Here is a 19,068-nt window from a genome sequence, read left to right as displayed (position 1 = left end):
AAACAAGACAGTATCAGTATACAAAAATTAATAAATAAATGGAAAGCAAAGAAGACTATGCACCAGTACCCTCTATGAATGTTCACGCAAAATCCTTCACAAAATATTAGCTAATAACATTAGCAATGTATAAAAAGTTGTACACCATTACCAACTGGAGTTTATCCTGGGAATGCAAGGTGAACTCATCGTTTATAACTCAGTCACCCTAATACACTATACTAACAGGCTAAAGAAGAAAAAAATCACATGATTTTGTCAGTTAAAGAATTTGACAAAAACTAACACTCAAGATTTTTAGAAAACACTCAGCAGACTAGGAATAAAAGGGAGCATCTATAAATTTATATAAAGGGCATCCATAAAAAAGCTAGAGATGGCATACTTAATGTTGAAGGACTGAGTACTTTCCTTCTAAAATCAGGAACAAATCTTCTCTCACTACTTTTGTTTAACACAGGGCTGAAACTTTTAGCCAGTTCAATAAGGCAAGAAAAGGAAATAAAAGGCAAACAGATGGAAATGAAGAAATAAAACTGTCCCCATTTGGAGATGACATGAATCGACTATGTAGAAAATGCTGAGGAACTTATAAAAACAACTAGAAATGAAACTTTCATGTATAAAGCTAACTAAACATGAGTAAGACTTGCATGCTGAAAACTACACATTTCTGATTAAAGAAAATGAAGGTCAAAATAAATGGGGGAGTGCATCTGTTCTTTCCAAATTGATATACAGGTTTAACACCATTTCTGCCAAAATCTCAGCAAGGTATTTTATAGATATAGAGAAAATCATTCTAATATTTACATTGAAAAGCAAGGGAAATATAATGGAGAAACAGTTTTTGAAAAAAAAAAAAGTTGGAGGAATCCTGGTACCCAATTTCAAGACCCATTATGTAGTTGCAATGATCAAGAGCATGTGGCATTGGTGGAAGGATAAACACACATGACAACATAATAGGATAGGGAGCTCTGAAATAGTCCCACACAAATGCATCCAACTGATTTTTTGACAAGGGTGCAAAAGCATTCAGTGGAGGAAGGATAGATTTTTCAATAAATGGGGCTGGAGAAATTGAACATTCATAAACAAAACAAGCAACCAAACTAAACCAAAACAAACTCCTTGACATAAGGCTCATGCCTTACATACAGATTAATTCAAAATGGATCACAGACTTAAATGTAAAACTGTAAAACTTTCAGAAAAAAAAAAACAGGAAATCTTAATATTTCAGAATTAGGCGAAGAGCTTGTGGACTTAGCACCAAAAGTGCAATATATAAAAGGAAAAACTGATGGATTTAATCAAAGTTAGTAACTATGGGAAGACCCTGCTAAGGGAATTAAAGACCACCACAGACTGGGAGCAAATGTTTGTACACCACGTATCTGATAATTAGTGTCTACAATAATTAATGAAAAATGAAGAATTAATGAACTCTCAAAACCCAACAGTAAAAAAAGCAGATGATCCAGTTAGAAAATGGCCAAAAGACATTTCAGTAAAGAGGATATAAAGATGACAACCAAGCACAAAAGAAGATGTTCAACATCATTGGCCATTAGGAAAATGCAAATTAAAACCACAGTGAGATAGCACTATACATCTATCAAAATGACTTAAATACAAAATAAAGACAACACCAAATGTCAGTGATGATGTTGAGAAATTGGATCACTCATACACTGAAGTTTCATTTTGTGTGGTTTTCTTTGTATTTATCCCACTAGGGGTTTCATTTTGAGTCTTGAAACTGGCTTAAAAACTTTTGTCTATTTTGGACAATTCTCATTCTATGTTTTGCTAGTTTCCAGTTATTTAAAAAACTTTTTTTTTTTTAAATGACTAGAAACTATCAACTTTATCTAAGGGAACTGGCTGAAAAATATTTACTTCTGGTACTTAGCATGTATATATATTCCTGTCTACACAATTATAAGTAAAGAGGTAAAACAACACAACTATATATACTACTTTTCCTTTATTGAACCCTAAATGATCTCTATGTGGTTCTTACTCTCAGGATCCACTGATTTATCATTTCATATATGTTAGGCTAATTTGGCTGTAAGTTTTATTTTCCAATTAAACCTAAGTCAAGATGTTAGCAGTGAAATACTCTCTGAGACTTTTAAAAACTGGGGATAATGGCTGTGGGCTGATGGGGCAGTCTGTGGTCTTTCTGTTAACATTAATAATCACTCCCTTTTTGTTGTCTGGTCATAGTTTTCCAAGCACATGGGATATGCCCTGTCTTAGTCACCCTCACAGTGACTCCTTGAGCTTGGCACGTTTACTTCCTGAGCAGACTCTGAGACAAAAGTCAACTGACAGAATAAGGATCCAGAATGGTGAATCTTATTTCATACCAGTATGGAACTTCCCCGGATGGCTCTGACTCTGTATTTGGGTACCTATTCAGTACTCTTCAAGTTACCTAGGTGGCTCTATGCTCTTCTAGTTCTAAAATATCATAGTCCTTCTATGGGCACAATAAGTAGCTGAGCCAGAAACAAAGTTGAACTCCCCTGTTTTCCTTCTCTGCTATTATGTCAACTGCATACAAGAGAATAGGACTTTGTTAGCTGCTTGTAAAGAAGAGGGGGTCTCATCTCCCTCCAAATTCATGCACCCCAGAAAGGTCTCTACTATAAATATTTTGGTCGACTGCTTCTCTTGCAGCTGACTCAGAAATTGAGATGGGCTGTCTGTGGATCATAGAAAAAGTTCTGGAGATGGTGAAGAGATGTCCAAGCAGAATTGCCACAACCTTTGATGGCAAGAAGCAGCTTAAGTTGTAGAATCTTGGGCCTTTCTTCTGACCACTGTAAGCATCAAGAGAACAAGGTAAGTGAGGAAGCAAAACAGTGGGCATTGAGGCATATGTTTGGAAGGCTAGGAAATGGAGGTTGTGTGCAGAACATCAGAGTCCTTCTCAACGTAAGTCATACTTACTTAGGGCTAACATTCCTTCAACAATATTGATGGAGGGTTTGAGCCAGAACTGTTGGGATGCAGGGAATATAACTTGGAATAAGGTCAGAGATATACTCAGCTTGGGTGGCACTTATAGTCTAATGGGAGACATAATTAATTAGGTCAAACTTCCTCATGGGGGAAGCAGGGGTTGCAAATGAGACACATTGGAGGGGATCTTGACCCAACGTAAGGGAGTCCTGGAAGGGTTCCTGGAGGTAGTGATATCTAAGCTTGTAAAGGAGAATCAGACACTTTCAAGGTGAATAGGTGTGGAGGTAGAATAGAGGGAAAAGTATGTGCAAGAAAATGAAGACATTTGAAAGAACTAAAATTATTGCAGCTTGGTATGACTTTTAGCAATGGCTTTAGCATACAGAAGGAGGAAAAGCTTTCTCTAGGCAAAACCTCGTATTCCTTTGGTAAATTGGGCCCAGGAGCATGTACCTGAAATTCAGAGAATCACTATGAACGAGCCACTGCCCCCCTCTGCCCTTTAATAGTGTGCTCATTTCAGAACCCTGACTTCAGAGTTCAGGTTAACTCTGATTTCTGTCTACTATGCCCGGCAAACTCCTTGAATCAGTCCCCTCTGACTGAGGTGGACAGTGCCCTCCAGTGGAAACGAAGGTGAGTGCTCCTCCTTTGCCTCCCAGACCCCAGCCACACTACATGTGCATTTTCACTCTTCTGTGAGGCTGCGGTCAGCTGAGGGTCTGCATAGTTGGCTGAGGTTCAGAAACCAAATAACGTAAGAAGAGTGCTAGTTCCTATTGAAAAGCAGACATGTTTTATTATCTCAGTTGTAGGCCTTTTAACAGGACTCCAAAGTAGCTCCCTTGTTCAGAAAAATTACAAATATAACAGGAGAATGAAAACTGTATATAGAAAAAGGAGATATTTCATTATTTTTCTTTCAATCCACCCCAGGACATTGGTTCACCTTTGGCCAGTGGAAGGAAATCAGTAACTGAGTGTGCTACTGTAAACAGTTTTAACAATATAAAGTTAATTTTTTCTTACCTCCTCTAAATAAACACTGGCCAGTAGCTCAGGAATATGATTTTGAAATGTTACCAAATGTCCAGTCTTTGGTGCGAATATGTCTGGGATCAAGACAGAATAATGAGGAGGTGTGTATGTATGTTGGAGGGAGGGGAGAGCCATGGCTCAGGTCACAGCATTCCTGACCCTGGGGGCGCCAGCACACACCCAGTACCGCCTCCCCAGGAGGACAGTTGGGATCCTTTGTCCAATTGCATTGTAATTTTGAGAACATTCAATTTCATTTAGTCATTCCATAAAAATTTCAAGATTTAAGAAGATGCTAAATGATGTGGATAGAATTGAAATGCTTTAAGTGACATAAGATGGCGAAAGTCAGTAGTTACCTTTCTTTTCACTTAAATAGGAAGAATGGCAAGTGGGGGGATTGACCCTGTGCTACTTTTCAGAATCCTCTAGGTGGTGCTGCTGTGATGCTATTGGCCAGATATTTTCCTTTAGCACTTAACTATCAAACCAAATATTTAACTTATTAAATGTCTTATACTGATGGTTAATTGCTAATATGATACTATTGATAATTTATGCCATCACATTTTCATTATATTCTCTTAAGAATGAGTCTATACACATAAATCACACAGCAGAGTAATTTCAAGAATTGAAATACACGTACTTCTCTGGTTATCATTCAATAAAATTGAAGACTTGTGTGTGTTGATGGATTTTTCCACACACATTAAAACAGGCTGTATGATTAGCTCTTCGTTACCTCTACTTGTGTTGGACAGTGTAGGACAGTGGCTTGTACCTAGCAGTTGCTAAATAAATGTTTTTCAGAGGAATTGGCTCTAGTTGGTTTTTTCCCTTCCACTACCAATTGGAGATGAGACGAGTATCTGGATTCAGCTTTGTAGAACCCAGTCAGATATTGCTGCTTATCTTTGCTAATGAAAAGAGTGGGAGGCCATTTTTCCTTTATTTCTGAAAATGGCGTGAGGGCTGTGTGTGTGTGTATATATGTATATGAAGTCACTTCTTTATTTTAAAAGCAAATTGGTTTTCAGGTTGGTTCCATTGAAATGCAGGAATGGTATGAGAACTGTGTTTGATAATTGCTCGAGTCTTAATCAAGATTTTATTAAAATCAATATTTGATATGCTGCTCAATTTAATTAAATTAAACCATAGAGAAACGAGTAATAAATGAGTATGAAAATCAATCATGGATAAGGTATGTTTCTGTTAATTAGTTTAACACAGAAAATGTTGGGTTAAGCAATTGCTGACCATGGAAGGAACAACAACAACAAAATCACCACTTTGTTTTGTACAATATGAACAACTCATATTAATGAGCATGTTTTCTATGCCAGGCACAGTGCTAAACACTGTCTCTTAAGTTTCTTCATTTATCTTGGGACAAAATTCTGTGACACCTGTCTCCTCAGTGATGATCCAGACTTGGATTTGAGTCAGCATGAGTATCTTGGGCCATTTGGCCAGGGAATGGCAGAGGTAGATTTTAACACAACGATCAAGCTTTTCACACTACTTGGAGTCACTCAGAAATAGGAAGAAAAAGCATACTTTTATTATGATGAATTTTAGAGAAGTGCATTGGTAATAGTTTTCTCCCTAAAAGAAGTGTGGCTTTTATAGATGAATGATGGATGAGAAGCGGGGCGAAATCCCAAATCAAAAAGCATGAATGTTGACTTAGCAGCTCAGTCTCATGACCTGCCAAAAAAAGGCAGGGGTATTTTTCTGGAGAGACACAGAATGCAGTTATTTACCATATAATTTATGCTTATTGGGAACGGCAGAGATTTATGGCTTTAGTAAAAAGGCTCTGTAATTGGGATTAGCTAATGAAAAAATGGTAGAACTGGTGAGGGAGAAAGGGGGAAAATATGATTTCAATTGAGGTGTTTCTTCTCTCCTGGGATCCTAACCAAAGGGCTCTCGTTACACAGCGGGGCAAGAATCACACTTTTAATTAGGCCTTCGGTGTTGTGCCTGTGTTTTTGGTTCTCGGATTCTTAGTCATCCAAGGAATCAGCTCTCAGAAACTAATGGTATTCTTGTTAAGTACCCTTGGCAATGAGAACAAAACTACGGCTTCCTAAACAATCTCCTGCATTTTTATTCAGCGCTTGCTCAGTAGGATGAAAGTAAAAATCAACAACAAATCACAACCATACAACTACACAGCTTCTCTGCCATAGACCGAGAAGGATTTTTCTCTCGGGGCACTGCTTGCTCAACTTCTGTCATTCGTGTAGCACATTGACGAATTTTGCCATCTCCCTGCACCTCTTGTGTTACTTAATGTGTTCCTTTAAAATGGCTCATTTTATTTTATTTTAAGATTTTATTTATTTATTTGACACAGAGAGAGAGACTGTGAGCAAGGAAACACAAGCAGGGGAAGCAGGAGAGGGAGAAGCAGGCTTCCTGCCAAGCAGGGAGCCCCATGTAGGGCTCAATCCCAGGGTGCTGGGATCATGACCCGAGCCGAAGGCAGATGCTTAACGGCTGAGCCACCCAGGCGCCCCTAAAGTGGCTCATTTTAAAACATCAAAATTAAATGTGCTTATTTTAACAGGAGGCTTTGTTTCAAAGTCATAAATGGGAAACTAGAGTTACTTTCTCTTAGAAGGATATGAGTGAAAAGAAATATAGTCAAATCCAAACACATTATCAAATTTTAACTTGAAGAACATGTCCAGGGGTCATAAAGGCGTAGTTGTACCAAACTCAGACTTCCTCTTTGATTATATCCGAGCAATAAAAAAAGATTGGAAAAGGGAATAATTTTCTCATTATGTGAATCAATTTTCTCCAACAGAGTCTATTTATTACCTAAGATCCTGTTTCCCAGCCCAGCTGCATCCTTTAGCTTTTGTGATCAATAGCCCATGTCTGTCTGTCTGTTGCTTATGTGAAGTTTTATCCTCTTTCTTTACTCTTATGATTACCCCCCATCGCATTTGAACCTTAGTCTCTATCTGTCTAATTGTTCTGACCTTATTTCTAAGCATTTAGAGAATTCTGTTAAGCCAACACATGGAATGGAAGGCAGATTATAAAATGAATTGTTTCTATTGTTGGTTAACACTTCCTTTCTCCATATACTGTTTGAGATCATTTTTCTCTAACCAGATGTGGCAAATTTCCAATAATAGTAAAGTAGATGGAATGAGTGACTTGTCTTTTCAGCCCTTCTGACCTTTATACACCCACTTCCCCTCCAGAGATGACCACCGTCATCATGTTTTCTGTACTCTTCTGGAGATAGTTTGTGTATGTGGACATTTACTTGAACCTGTGTGTCTCTCCTTAAATTTCACATGGATGAAAGTACACTCGACATGTTGTTCTACATTTTGCCTTTTTTTTTTTTTTTAACCCAACAATATTTTCTGGATGTAGTTTCCAATTGCTGTATGTGGCTGTCATCCATTCTTTTAAATACTACATAGAATGCTCCATGTACGTAACTTGTCCCCTTTTGATGGGTACTTAGATTATTACTTTTTCTTCTACAAACAGTGCTGTAATGTCCCTGCATAGTTCTCCTTGGGTCCATGATGACCAATAAAAAGTAAACCTGCTTCTGGACAGTGCTCACTCAAATGGCTGGCGTTCTACTTACAGGAATTAGAGAGGGTAAATGTGGTCATATCTCTTTCATGAGGATGCCATGCTCTTTCTTTTTCCTCACCCATAATATAACATTTATATTTGTCACGGTGCCCTGCACAGCATGTAGTATTTGCACATGAAGTTATGGTTGTAAGTTACATTTGTCACATGTGTCCAATCCTACTTAATCCTCCCTTGTTTCGATCACATTTTTTGGGAAAGATTTTATTTATTTATTTGACAGACAGAGATCACAAGCAGGCAGAGAGGCAGGCAGAGAGTGAGAGGGGGAAGCAGGCTCCCCACTGAGCAGAGAGCCCGATGTGGGGCTCGATCCCAGGATGCTCGGATCATGACCTGAGCCGAAGGCAGAGGCTTTAACCCACTGAGCCACCTAGGAGCCCCTCGATCACATTTGAAATTAGTTGTGTGGCTTTGTGCCTGTCTCTGAGTGGATGACGAGCTCCATGAGGCCAGGGAGGGACTCGATGTTATGGAAAAATCTTAAACTTCTTTAGCCTTAGGGAAAATGACTGCCATATTATTTTAATAGCAAATGGATGCACATTCCTCATGGAGCTTGAGTAGGGAATATGAGGGAAAAAAAAGAGAAAAGGAAAACAACCCATGGGAGCTGGGGTTGCTATTTTTGACCACATTAGAATTGGGAAATACCAGGAGTCTCATAGGAAATATTATCTCACTGGAAGACGATCCAGTTCTGTTGGCCAAAGAACAGGTCTGTAGTTAGTTTTGTGCATATAAAACTTGCAGACCCAGACAGAGGGCCAGTATACCTTCTGGCTTAGCCTGCCATTTATTATCATTCACAAGGTGGTGTTAGATGCTCAGCTTTTAAAAGAACTGGCTTTTCAGCAGTATTTTTACCCTTGAGAGTATATATAGAGAGCTCTGTGTTGTATATTAATCAGAGCTTTCACGACTCGCTTTGAATGGTATTCGAAATGTGTCTGGGAGTGTGGTGAATGAACTATGCCCAAAGTGTGCTCTATTATTTATTACTCAGGAGTCTTTCCATCTGAGACATAGACTGAAATTAAAGGAACCTAATACCTACCTTTAATAACTCAATGTTCTTCCCAGTTTCTGCTCCTTATACACTCCTGCCCCCAAAAGGTTTCTAGGATTTGATAACCTCATAAGAGTCAGTTTGTATCTAAAATTGTACTAAAATTTGTATTTTTAAATTCCCCACTCTTTCTGTGGATGTGTAGCCCTCAGAGCATACCGTGCTATGCAAACAGTCAGCAAACATGCCTGGAAGCTGTTCCTTCTAGAATCACTTCCCTCCCTTTTCCCAGATGGCAAGTCTTACTCATCCTACAAAACCTGGTTCAAATGTCATTTCCTCTTCTGCCCTCCCTGACTGTCCCAGGCAGTGAGTCACGCCCTTCTCTGTGCTCCCATCATCCTCTCTGTATACCTTGATCGTATGCATTCCCAGTGGGTGGGTGGGTGGGGCAGTATTGTCCCCAAGGGAGCAAAGTTTCTTTCTTGGGGGACAAAAAATAGTATTCTGTGAATGCATAGAGCACAGATATACATACAGCATTCAAACAGATATACAGTTTATAAATTTCCCTGTTGGTGCAGAGATTAGGAAAAAAGATATCTAACTATGCTTATAAAAAACACAAAACTTCCATATGTGCGCAGCCCAGATATCAACCAGCTGCCTCAGGTCACCAGTATGGTGAGCTGTACTCATCCACAGCTGGTGGACACCTTTCCCTCTGATTCAAACAGCCCTGCTTCCCCTACCTCACAGCAACCCACAAGGCACAGCTGTTCCATTGCTCTTACTTCTACAAGCAAACTTCAGGTCTTTTTCAAGGTGGGGTGTCACTTTTTAGGTAGTACTTGTGTATTTCTTAACCGTTTAACATGCAACCACTTTTACTACGTTCTCTCTTTATGTCATTCTCCAAGTTTCTGAGTGTTGTGCCCTCGTTCCACCTTCTCCAAAGACGCTGTGGTTTTGGTTGTGTGATTCTGTGGAGTGGGCTGGCATTTTAGGAGTGCATATCGTGTGTTATGTCAGAACCGACCGTACTTAGATGCTTGCCTCTGATCTAACGAATTAGTTGGGATTTAAGAGAAGTAAAACAATTTTCAACTGAATAGGATTGATTTTTTTTTTTTCCTTCTATGGGGCATTTTGAAATAAGAGTGAAAGAAAGAAGTACGTTAATCCATATGCATAGAATTGCCATACTGTAGTAGCTCAGAAGTGGACCCGTGCAGATGAGCCATGCTGGTGACTCAGACACCATTAATGGCATTATTATAAATGATGTGATTTTCTAAAATGGTGAATAACTTCCAAAGTTCTGAACAAAACAAAGTAGACCTCTGTCTTGATTTACACAATAGTTGCTTTCCTAGAAAATTCATTTAAATTAACCCCATGCAAACTACCTTCTCCCCATATTTATAACTAAAATGGAATTTGATTCTGGCCAGTTATATGTAAACACATTTTTCATCATGGCATGGGGAAAGTGGACAGTTGTCTTATCTGCTAAGAGACACGCAGGCCCCTGCCCACTAAATAACCGTAACACCCTTCCCCATCATGTGACAATCCAAACTGACCACCACAAATTTCCGTCATGCCCCGTGGTGAACTACTGGGCTATTGCAGTGCACTTTAGATAAGCTATAAGTAGGATCAATGGGAGTTCCTTACTTGGGCCAAGAAAATAACTGTACAGAGGAAAGAATGGAGAAAAATGATTTAGCACTAGGAAGGGTAGGAAAAGTTCAGACATTTTTGCTGACAGTAGGTGAAATATGAGTAAATAGTGTTGTATGACCTAATATCCTTAGGCTGATTGCAGGAAGTACAACAACTGCATCAGCGTTGTCTGATGGAAATACAACATGAGTACAGATGTAATTTCACATTTTCTGGTAGCCACATTTAAAAAAAGGTAAAAAGAAACATATAAAATTAACTTTATGATTAAAACTGTTCAACCCAACCTACCCAAACTAGTGTTTTTTCAAAATGTAAACAATATGAAGTCTGTTAATCAGATACTTTACACCTATTTTTTGTACTAAGTCTTTCTAATTTTGTACTTAGAGCACATCTCACTTTTCAAGTGTTCAAGAGTTCTGTATTGCTTCCAGCCAAGGAGTTCCCAATCCTGTTGGGTTATCATGGTACTTACAAGTTAAAATATTTGTTCTGTATTTTCTAGGACACTATTAAGGGCAAATTGAGAAACCTCAACTCACACCACCTTAAACAGTAGGAACATTTATTCTCTGACTTAAGTCAAGAGGTAGGCTGTGCTCTAGAGTCGGTTGTTTAGCAATTAAGGCCTTCACCAGAGATGGAGGTTCTTTCCATCCTTCCATCCTGACTTTCCTTGTGGGCCGTTCCTCTCACGGCTGTAAGATGGGTCCAGGAGCAAGATGGCTCAGGTTTCCTTGTCTGTGGCTCATGTTTCCTTGTCTGTGTCTGGAAGAGGGATGAAGACACCTGTCCCACAAACTTGAAATATCCCTTCTTTCTTTCAGTCTTATTGGGCCCAAATGCCAAGTCCCAGTTGGCTTACACAAATCACCTGGGTCAGACTATTGGCTATTCTTGTGATGGATGCTAGAATGCCTCTGGCTGGGCATTTCCTCTTCACCTGCTCACAGAAGAGACGCCATTTCTTATCCTAGTCTTGCTTTCTTCAGTCATTTACTCTCTCTCACTGCCTCTGAAGGTGTTTGCTTTTGTGACCTCCTTATAAAACCTGGACTCCAGCAATTTTTGGTTGAGCCACTTGCATTTAACTTTGATTTAAGGCAGTATAAAAAATGGAGTAAGTTTAAAAGAGAGCTAAGGTGACGAAGAGAACTGAAATCATATGGTATGGAAGATGTTGAAGGGAATGGAGGTGCCGACCCACGAGAAGCAGAGGATGGGGATAGGGATGGAGCATCTGAGGTGTCTCCAGATGGTTTGCCTGCCTGTAGCAGTTCTCTACTCCCATTGATGTAGCTGCCTTGAATCAGGCCTGGAACTGGAAGCCAGGTCATTAAGCCTGTTGGAATAACACATACAATAAGAACCGATAAGCCGTGACCGAGGCCGAGGTGCTTGTCTGAGAATAAAGTATTTAAGCCTCAGTGCCTGAACCTGGTTTCCTCTTCCTCCTCTGACCTCATTCCTCTGTGTGTGGTTTGAGGCTCTGTGCTTGGTTCTGGGCATCTAGTATGGTTTTTATCACTTTGGGGATATGATAAATTTATGAGTGATCATGTATAAATGATATTTGTATGAATTACTACTAATATTTATGGATGCTCTGAACTAAGTACTGTTTTGTCTGTTGTCTTCTCAAATTTTCACTAAACCCTGTGAAGCAGGTGCTATTTGTATCTCTGTCGTACAGAGGAGCAACAGAGGCTTGTGGAGATAAGTGAACTTGCCTAAGGAGCTGAGATCCATGCCAGGACTGACCAGCCTTAGAGCCTAGGAAGCCTCAGAGCCTAGGATCTTAAATAGCCCAAGGGATGCTAGGGGACTGTGTGTCCCTTTGATGCACATGACATTAGAAAGAGCAAGTTCTTTTACCAATTCCCCGTGATACCACTGGAGCATGTGGCTGAAATTCATGACTGGGATGTGATGTGGCTTTTCTTTTTCACTTTCTGAGTGGCCTGCTCTTCTCAGGGGTGTGTGGGATTATTATACCAGGGATGAGCTTTTCAGTTCATTTTGTGGGCTCACACCTGTCTCCACTCTAGCCTGATTCTGCTTCTTTGAGCGTTATGTGCCCTCACAGAATAATGTATGCCATGGAAGCTAGTCTGTATTTATGAAATCAGGCTTTTTCTGAGGGCAGTGGGATGCCGTTAATGCATTTTTGAAGAAGGAGGAGCACTTTATAATATGTAAGCATTGTTCTGACCTATTTTGGGGAGATGAGTGGTAAGAAGGACCAAGACTGATAGAGTTCAAGAGAACCTCTTCCCTGGGGAATAGCTCTCCATCATCTCTGAATTTCAGCCCTGTTCCGTACAACCCTGAAGTCCCCTGCATCATATGGGAGGGAGTTGCAGAGAATGTGTTGAGAAAAGAGGGAATGAATCAGCCTGCGCAAGCTCACTCTTTGACCTGGGAGATGTGTGTTCGTTGTCCTAAGGCTCTCTTCACCTCTCGTGTCTCTGCCCATGAGCCCTGAAGAACCCAGATTTTAATAGTTGTTTTGGCAATTTATTACCAACTGAATACCCAGGGAATAACTGGGGGAAATCAGAACTTAGAAATCCTAGGAATTAGAAATCCTTCCATGAACAAGGAGAGAGTAGGCCATTACTGTTTTATGGAAGGAAATTCAAGATAGAAGGATGAAATATTGCTCAACTCCCAAGAAGGTATAACAGCTGACGTTGACTGTGTACTTACTGTAGGCTATGCATTACTTACTTAATTCTCTACCCAAACATCTGAGGGAGTATTCTTATTCCCATTCTACAGGTGAGTACCTTGAGGCCTTGAGAGGTCGAGTGATGCTCTCAAGTTTACATGCTAGTAAATGGCAGAGTGTAATTCAAACCCAAGCTCTCTAAGTTCAGAGCCAACACTTTACACCCTGATGACTCTGGATTCCCTGACTTTCAATTCATGAAACCTGAGTTTGTTCCTCTCCACAAAACAATTGATACCATGCTATGAAACGTTTAGCAAGGTTGAGACTCCTGAAAACTAGCGCTGGCCAAGTGTCACACAATCCAAATCACATACAGTATTGACATACAGGTAAAAACATAATCTCAACATTCTAGCGTGAGGTGTGGTATCGGGTAGTACACAATCAATTGTCAAGCAAATGGCTTAGCAATGGAGTGTTAAAGCATCTCTACAAGGTATAAATAAATAATAACGTGGAAAGAAAGACATTTGCTAGATGCAAGATGCCAGCTGTAATTTCAAGAAAATGTTGATTGCGTGCTTTAGGAACTACTTCACAAAGCCTTGCTCCAGTACAGATTTTCCTTGTAAGGTAGCATGAAAAAAAGAGAGGTTTTTATTTTTACATGGAGTTTATTGTTTCTTCGTCAGCAGCTGTGCCGATGTGGTGTTGATTATGCAGAGAAGAATTATTTTGATTATTGACAGTTGGCATTCTTCTCATAATTTGGAGTTCTTCATCTCCGAATTGTTTCCTCACCTCCTCTCCTGTCTGCACATGAATAAAAATCTAAAAGCACTTGCCAGGATCCTTACCCAAGGCAGCTGTTAGGAGGAATGTAGTTGAAAGTTCAGATGCAATTTGACGTGAAACTCTCCCTGCTGGTTGTTCTTTCTCTGAGCCTCACTGCAGAGAGAGGGAGCTTGTGAGGTTCATCATGAGAGTCTGAAAGGCTTCTCTGTGAGGAAGCCCTGCTGTCTTTTGGAGCACCTTTCCCCTGTGTCTTTGTCTGCTGCGCGGGCGCCTCATCTCCCCTAGCCATGTCCATTCAGAACTGTGTGCCAGCCGGTCAGGGTTGGCTCAGATGAATAGTCTGTGCTCCTTCCTATATTTTTCCTTAGGAAAAAGCAACAGAAAATGATCTAAACAAAACAAAAAGATCCCCCTTTGAGGTAATTTTCTTCTTCTTTTTTTTTAATTGGACTTTTTTTTTTTTTAAAGATTTTATTTATTTATTTGACAGAGATCACAAGTAGTCAGAGAGGCAGACAGAGGAGGTGGGGGAAGCAGGCTCCCTGCTGAGGAGGGAGCCCGATGTGGGGCTCGGGGCTCGATCCCAGGACCCTGAGATCAGGACCTGAGCTGAAGGCAGAGGCTTAACCTGCTGAACCACCCAGGTGCCCTTTATTTTCACATGTGCCTATAACTGATTCCTTTGGTATGCTATTCCTGTCCCATTGCCTGCCTGTATAGATTTTAGTATTTACTCCAATGTCAGCCTTAGGTGAGACACGCCTCAAGTGGCAGATCCCACCTCAAGCTTTCTCTCCAGGCCCGGAGGTAACGCCCCTGGGGACCACCCTCCATGAAGGGGGGCAGAAGCCTGTGGAAAATGGCCCAGCTTCTCCTTTTTCAGGTGGGCAGTTCTGAGAGGTGCTTTATCTGCTTCTCAGAGATCCTGGCAGAACTGAACCGTGTTGTCTGCACTAGTGACCCCCAACGTACTTCCTTTTCTTGGCTTTTCCTATTTCCCAGGATCACCTCACAAACAGTGTGTACCCAAGTCCTTGTCTCAGGCTCTGCTTTTTGAGGAAATACAAATTAAAATAGTAAAACAGAAAATACTTTTCCTCACTGAATTGATTCTCTTTCCCTTCCTCAGATTCTCACTCACTTTTATTGTTTTGGAGTAAATACTAAAATCTATTCTTTAAAGAATGCAGGAGTAATATAGGTACACTGAAAAAATATTTTCTGTATCTATGCACATATGTATATGTATGTTTTAAATTTTATGTATCTGTATATATACATGTATATATTATATACACATGTATGTGTTTTATACATACATGCATAATTGTTTAGATATGTGTATAGGTGTGTATATATATATATATATTATTTACATTAAAATGATCTCTTTGTGGAGAAAGTACATCGTGGACAAAACACAGTTTTGGATCAGAGACCTGAGATTGAATCGTAGCTCTGTAGCATTCAAGTCTTACATATTTGGGATAATTATTTACCCTCCCAAGGCCTTGGTTTGAGCTCCTGCAAAACAGAGTGAGCATACATGCAGGGTTGTCATGCATTAATTGACATTGTATATGTAGCACACGAGCATGTTTCTGAGCATTTAGCAAGCATTCAGTGTGTTTCAGTGATAATATAAAAAGCAAAACAAAGCAAACTTCTCCACTAAACTGTAATACTCCCCCTACTCCCTGAGGGGTTAGGGAAGGGAGGGGAAGGAAACCACTCTATCTGCTGTGTATCTTTCCAGAATTTTTCCTATGTTTATACAAACTTTCTAAAAATATGCATATACACATACATACACATATATTAATAGGTTGAACATTAATATATATTATATGGTAATATATATTAATAGAGGGAAGGCCGAAGCAATGGTATATTAGTCAAGCTTCTCCAGAGAAACAGAAATGATAATACACATCTATATGAGGGGAGCTGGTGAGATGTCTGTGGTCTAGTCATGGAGACTCTTTGACTCTCTTAATTCACCAGAGACTTCCTATTCCCACAAGCACCTTTAAATAGATTTGCCTTCTTGGGCTCAGTCTTCCTTCTTGATATCCAGGCTCACAACCTACCGTTTAAGGACATGATCTCCAAGGATGCCTTGGTGATGCAAGATAGAGCCCTTCTTGGGAGAATAACAGTCCTGGCACCAAAGCTGACCTGGGGTAGCTGTTAGAGCAATGCTCTTTGTAAGTGCTTGTGCCTTCTCTGAGGGTATTAGACAACTAAGACACATTTACATAACCTCTTAGCAAATATATAAGTCCTTCAAAATAGGATTTCTGAAGGCTGTAGACAGACTACCCAAAGCCAAAACTCTTTCCATGTGATTTTACCTCAAAATCTGTTTGTTCTGGATGTGTCTCGTGCCCAGCCTCAGGAAGGACCCTTCACCTCCAAGGAAGGCAGAAAAAAAGAGAACTAGGTGAGATTTAGGATTTCCCAGCTTCTCTCCTACCTGGAAGAAAAAGAAGATTCCTGCTATTGGATGATATGAACAGAGGCTCTGAGAAGGAGGGGAGACTCCTCCATTTGAGTAGCCTTATTTTGATCTATAGCCCAGCATGAGCTGCGGTGGTTTTCAGGGGCCTGCACTTGAGTCAAGCCCTCCCTGTGGATTCCACAAGTATACAGAGATGATAATATACTCAAACAATCCGATGTCAGGCATCAGTTTCTTCCCTTCACCTCTCCTCCTTTCTTTTCTATTCTAGTCTAAGTTATTGTATTTAATTACTAGACATTCTAGCCTATGCTATTTCATTCCATTTAAACTGATGACTTTTTTTTTCTGTATTATTCTGCTCTATTACTTTCTATCTCATTCCATTCTGTTCTACAGCCATGTGTTGAGTCTTGTTTGATGCAAGGGTTTTTGCTAAATGTTACCAAAAAAATTCTTGCATGCGTGTGTGTGTGTGTGTGTGTGTGTGTATGTGTGTGTTGGGGGGCAATTGCACATACGTGTCTTTTGAGGAGTAGTTTTCAAAATACCATTACGCTTGACATAAATTCCATATTTCCTGCACCCTTCTCTAGGAATACGCAGGAAGAAATCTCGGATTAATCTGAAATAATACAGAATAAAAATATACCTGGAAAGTATTGATACTAACAATGAGTTAAGGAGAATTCAAGGTTTTAAGCCCTTTGTGTTTCTCTGCTAGTGATTTTTCAGAGACTGTATTTACTAACAGTGCAAATCCTGTATTAAATTAAGATAAATTGAAGTCTTTTTGCAAGTTGGGAGCTATCATATAACAAGAAAAGACTGTAAGGTAAATACAATATCTGCTTTCAGATTTATTTCTCAACCATCCTCTTTCAGTGTTGCTGTGAAGTGTACCTTGACATCTTTTTGTTTGTTTTTCTCCTGAAAGTCACTTATTCTGGGAATAATGTGTTCTTGAGAGCCAATTTAGTGTCATGGTTAAGGTCATGGGCTTTTTAAAGAGCTGAGTTAGAATGTCACTTCTACCAACTCCAACTCTATGAACTTGGGCATGTTCCTTAAGCACTTGGATTGTAGTGGTATCTCCTTCATGATGTTCTCGAAAGAATTAAATGAGATAATCATGTAAAGTGCTTAGGATCATATTTGCCAATATTAAGTGGCCAACAAATATTAGTTGTTAGTTGGGAAATAGGGAAAATATAATAACTCTTAGGGGGATTTTGAGTATTAACTGAGATGCTTGTAAAGCATTTAGGTCACTATGTAGCATAGTAAACACTCAATAAATGTTCATCATTGACATCATTGTTTTTGTTAGTACATGTTATTTGTAAAATGTGGATAATGTAATTAACTTAGTATGGTTATAAATACTAACTGAGATAACATGAGTGAAGTATTTAGCACTGTGTCTGGCACAGAATGAGAGCCAAATGAATGATTAAAGTCCTGAAGGACAGGAACTGTGTTATTTACTCTATTTTACCCCCAGCACCCTGGCCAATGCTTAGCACATCCAAGGCATCCAGTAAATATTTTGTAAATAAATAAGTGAATAATTGTATTATTAATTATGTTCTACTCTATCCCAAATATAAAAGGAAATCTTGGAAAAAAGTACTGGTCTCCTTTAGAATGTGATGACCCCTGAAAAATGGGGAATAAAATAAACCCGAGGAGACAGGATGTTCCCAAACTCTGAGATCATCGTCATAATCCCCTACATTAGAAAGGTCTTTATGGTTCACAAAGAACTTTCACATCCATTATGTCATTCAGCATTTAAAAAAAAAAATAAATAAATAAAACAGGCAAGAAATGTCCTCAGGGTCGGTGTGGACAAGGAACTCAATCTCTTACAAATGATTTAAAACCCATTTTGTCTTGCTACAGATATTGCTTACAGAAAACTTAAGGCACAGCAATGCTACCCAGCTTGATTTAGCTTAAAGAAACCTTTCATGACCTTATAAACAAACATAGCCCAGTGGGAACCCAAGTGGAATTTCAGAATTTTGAAGATGAGCTGAGAGAATTTGCTCAGAAATGGGACATATTAAAACAATCTCTACCAAAGGAGTGAAACAATAAAGAGATTGACTCAGAAGAGAACAAAAAGGCCAGTGCCACTTATTGGTGAGCAGTGAGCTCCTGACTCATTATAGCTGTTGACTGCGTAGCAATAGTGTTTGGGAACATTGCAATCTCGAGAGCGGGTTTATAATGATGTTCATCTGCTCATATGGATGGACGGCCTTACATAAACTCTGATTGCTCATGTAAAGAGCTGCTTCTCCTTAAAGTAAACTACCAGAATTGGAGTAAGCAAGGCTGATTAAAAGATATTTTTATGAATATAAATATCAGGCTTAAATGCCTCTCCTCTGATATAATGTTGTGTGTTCATGCATGTGTTGGGTGAATGTGTTTTGACCTTATGTCCTGAGTGGGTTAGGCTAGTTGATTAACTGAGTTATTGAAATATAGAAAAGGGGTATATTGGTCAGGGTCCCAGAAAGATACATGATTCAAATGGAGTTCAGAATTTTCAAGGATGGGACTTTATTGACCAAGATATGGGCAAGGTTGCTTCCAGATGATTCAAATGGAGGGACAAAAAGGACTGAGATATGGGCAAGGTTGCAAAAATGGATGAGGGATAGTGAGAGAGTTCCCTACTGACTAGCAATACTAAGAAGATCTCTTAGCCTCTAGGATGTACATAAAATTATGAGAACCTGATGAAAACTGACAATGTAGCAA

The 19,068-nt window shown here is 39.5% G+C and overlaps 1 long non-coding RNA gene across 1 annotated transcript in view; it reads left to right on the top strand.

Annotated features, from left to right (window-relative positions):
- The first annotated feature begins 2,709 nt into the window (after nucleotides 1-2,709).
- The window catches only part of LOC116580078, a 567,258-nt gene continuing 550,899 nt past the window's right edge, over nucleotides 2,710-19,068 (top strand). Inside the window, exon 1 of the long non-coding RNA XR_004281498.1 lies at nucleotides 2,710-2,859. This is a non-coding gene — a long non-coding RNA (uncharacterized LOC116580078). The remainder of the gene's footprint in view (nucleotides 2,860-19,068) is intronic.

Source organism: Mustela erminea, chromosome 19 (assembly GCF_009829155.1).
Source record: "Mustela erminea isolate mMusErm1 chromosome 19, mMusErm1.Pri, whole genome shotgun sequence".
Classification (NCBI taxonomy): domain Eukaryota; kingdom Metazoa; phylum Chordata; class Mammalia; order Carnivora; family Mustelidae; genus Mustela; species Mustela erminea.
Note: the sequence above shows the minus strand (reverse complement) of the source record. Positions and strands in the feature narration are given on the sequence as shown.